Genomic DNA, 3,595 nt, shown 5'->3' on the forward strand with positions numbered 1-3,595 from the left:
TTCATCATATGATCAAAATCCCTCATTCAATTTTAAAGGATTGAGGGGTTATTATGTCCAAGTTAATCAAATTCGTTATAGGGTATGTTACGATAGAAATTGGGGATTTTGCAATTAACGAACCTTCTGTTCAAAATTAATTTTCAATCCAGAAGACTTTTATGTTTATTTTCACATTTTACATCTGATAGACCAGAATCCAAACTCAGATTCGTTGTTTGGATTCTGACCCGCATCAGCTCGCTTAAAACTCATTTATTTCATAACTTGAGTTCTATTTACCCGTTTATTGTTATTCCAGTGGAGTTATTCTCGGTTTTGACTCTATAATGGTATCCCAATCTTGCAGGTCTTTTTATGTCAGGTCAATCGGCATGGTAATTTCATCGTTTATTATTATTTTGTTATTATCTCGCCTAAAAAATAAATGTGAGTAATTCACACCCCTTTTTTCATATTTTACTTTTTTGGTGTAACATACGTACCATATATATCAAATTTTACTGTTTACATCTATACCTCATAAACCACAATTCGATATTATGTGTTTATGAATTTATTTCTCATAGATGACATGTTATATAATTATGTGTTTATTTTTATTGTTTGGTGGTTGGGCCACCTCATCCTCATCGAGTATGCATACCTAACCCCGGTAAGCTAGCTTTGTGCTAGACCGAAGGAGTCGACATCTATTTTATTTGGTAATTGGTGTATATCATAAATGTTGTAATTGTTTATATTCACATACGAATTGTTTATTTACAATATAATAATACATCAAAACTTGTGTATTGCTCACTCAAATTTATGTTGATCAAACTCAATTTTTACGCGTGTTACAGGTTTTCTAGTTGAAGAGTTGGATGGTTGAGAAGGCATTTAGTTATACTTTAAGTTGTTGAAGAAATAAACAATTTATTTGGATAATATTTATTATTGACTTTGCAATGTATTTTGATTATATGAAATTAAATAATTAGTTATTGTCATCATTATTAATAGTTTCTTGTGAGCTATTGTGCAATCAGTTGCGCCCCGGCATATTCTGCCGTAGGTTGGGGCGCGACATGGAATTTCCGGTGGAGCGGTGAAATGCATGGAGATCGGAAAGAACACCAACGGAGAAAAGACTCTGTTGGGCCGACACTAACATCGAGAGACGAAATCTAGGGGAGCGAATGGAATTAGATACCCCAATAGTCCTAGCCGTAAACGATGGATACAGGCGCTGTGTGTATCGACACATACAGTGTTGTAGCTAACCCGTTAAGTATCCCGCCTCAGAGTACGTTCGCAAGAATAAAATTCAAAGGAATTGACGGGGGCCTGCATAATTGTTGGAGCATGTGGTTTAATTCGATGCAAAACAAAAAACCTTACCAAGGCTTGACATGCCCCGAATCCTCTTGAAGAGAGGGGTGCCTTCGGGAACAATGACACAGTTGGTGCATGGTTGTCGTCAGCTCGTGTTGTAAGGTGTGGGTTGAGTCCCGCAACGAGTGCAACCCTCGTGTTTAGTTGCCATCATTGAGTATGGAACACTACACAGACTGCAAGTGATAAGCCGGATGAAGGTGAGGATGATGTCAAGTCATCATGCCCCTTATGCCCTGGGCGACACACGTACTACAATGGCGGGGGAAAAGGGTCGCGATCCCGTGAAGGTGAGCTAACTCCAAAATACTGTCCTTAGTTTGGATTGCAAGCTGCAACTAGCCTGCATGAAGCCGGAATCGCTAGTATTCACCAGTCAACCATACGACAGTGAATCCGTTCATGGGCCTTGTACGCACCGCCCATCACACTATGGGAGTTGGTCATGTCCAAAGTCGTTACTTTAACCACAAGTAGGGGGGATGCGGAAGGCAGGGCTAATGACTAGATTGAAGTCAAAACAAGGTAGCAGTACTGGAAGGTGCGGCTGGATCACCTCCTTTTCAAGGAGAGCTAATGCTTGTTGGGTATTTTGGTTTGACACTGCTTCACACCCAAAAAAAGGGAGCTACATCTTTGTTAAACTAGGAGATGGAAGTCTTCTTTTGTTTCTCGACAGTGAAGTAAGACCAAGCTCATGAGCTTATTATCTCAGGTCGGAACAAGTTCATAGGATCCCCCTTTTTTATCCCATGTCACCACACCGGCGGCATGGGGACGATAAAATGAAAGAAAGGGATGGGGTTTCTCTCATTTTTGGCATAGTGGGCCCCGGTGGGGGGTGTGTTGCACGAACGACTATTAGCTCAGTGCGTAGAGCGCGGCCCAAATATTTGCATCGTTGTGCCTGGGTTGTGAGGGCTATCAGCCACATGGATAGCTCAATGTGCTTATCGGTGTCTGACCCTGAGATGTGGATCATCCTAGGCACGTTTGTAACTCCTAAATCTGGATCACTGTAGTATGGTATCAGCAAACACACGTCAAGTAGGCGGAATCTAGTTAACGTGGTGATTCAAGAACAACGATGATCGCAATGAATATTTGGAAATAATAAAAGATGAACACGATGTAATATGGTTTCAATGCATACGATTCTATTATCAATAAATCTTCATATACATAAACCAATTAGCCGGAGAATATAATGCTCTCCAAAATATGGTGGCTATCAAAGTGCTCAACAACTTCTAACTCTAAATGATTAAACATTAACTATATATAGGGTTACCATAAAAGGCCCTAAGGCCAAGCCCAAATAAGCCTAAACTTTCCTAACCGAAATCCATAGAGATTTCGGTATTACTAGACAAACCGAAATCCATAGGGATTTCGGTATTACACCATCACAACCATAATGCAATTCTTCAACTCGACCTCGTTTATTTCACTTTAGTCTCGATCATGTCGTGGCCTTTTGATATGCGTCAGTCTAACCAATTTATGACCCAACAACGTTAGCTTGACGTACTCCTCCTGTTCGAACTGGGTTTTGAAACCAAAATTCTCCTCAAGAGGATAGATGGGCGATTCAGGTATGATCCAATGTCGATCCAACTTTCGATTCACTCGTGGGATCCGGGCGGTCCGGGGTGGACCACCATGGCTCCTCTCTTCTCGAGAATCCATACATCCCTTATTAGTGTATGAACACCTATCTCTCGAGCACATGTTTAGTTTCGGCCTCAATGGGAAAATAAAATGGAGCACCTGATAATGCATCTTCACAGACCAACAACTACGATATCACCCCTTTCATTTTAGGGTGACAGAGGGATCATACCATTCGACCCTTTTTTCATACTTTTCCCCAAGGTCTGGAGAAAGATGAAATCAAATGGGATGTGTCTTTTTATCCTTCTCTTGACTTGAAATGGGAGCAGGTTTGAAAAAAGGATCTTAGAGTGTCTAGGGTTGGGCCATGAGGGCCTCTTAACGCCTTTTTTTTTCTTCTCATCGGAGCTCTTTCACTAAAACTTGTCACGGTAAGAAAAAGGGTGAACACGCACAATTGGAGAATGCAGTACAACAGAGAGTGACAAAGCAACAAATATTGTATATAAATAGGTTTTCTCAATTTTGTAAATTTGAGATTCTATCCTTCAAATTATGTGAGTGAAGTTTTTTAATATAGGGAATGGTTTAGGGTGTTGTGAGT

The 3,595-nt window shown here is 40.4% G+C and overlaps 1 pseudogene; it reads left to right on the forward strand.

The window, feature by feature from the left end:
- The first annotated feature begins 1,394 nt into the window (after positions 1 to 1,394).
- LOC143635586 (uncharacterized) lies at positions 1,395 to 3,309 on the forward strand (annotated as a pseudogene).
- Positions 3,310 to 3,595: the final 286 nt, after the last annotated feature.

This window comes from Bidens hawaiensis, unplaced genomic scaffold, assembly GCF_021521415.1.
Source record: "Bidens hawaiensis isolate Kalapana, Puna unplaced genomic scaffold, B.hawaiensis_p1.1 tig00007607_1, whole genome shotgun sequence".
In the NCBI taxonomy this organism is placed as follows: Eukaryota; Viridiplantae; Streptophyta; class Magnoliopsida; order Asterales; family Asteraceae; genus Bidens; species Bidens hawaiensis.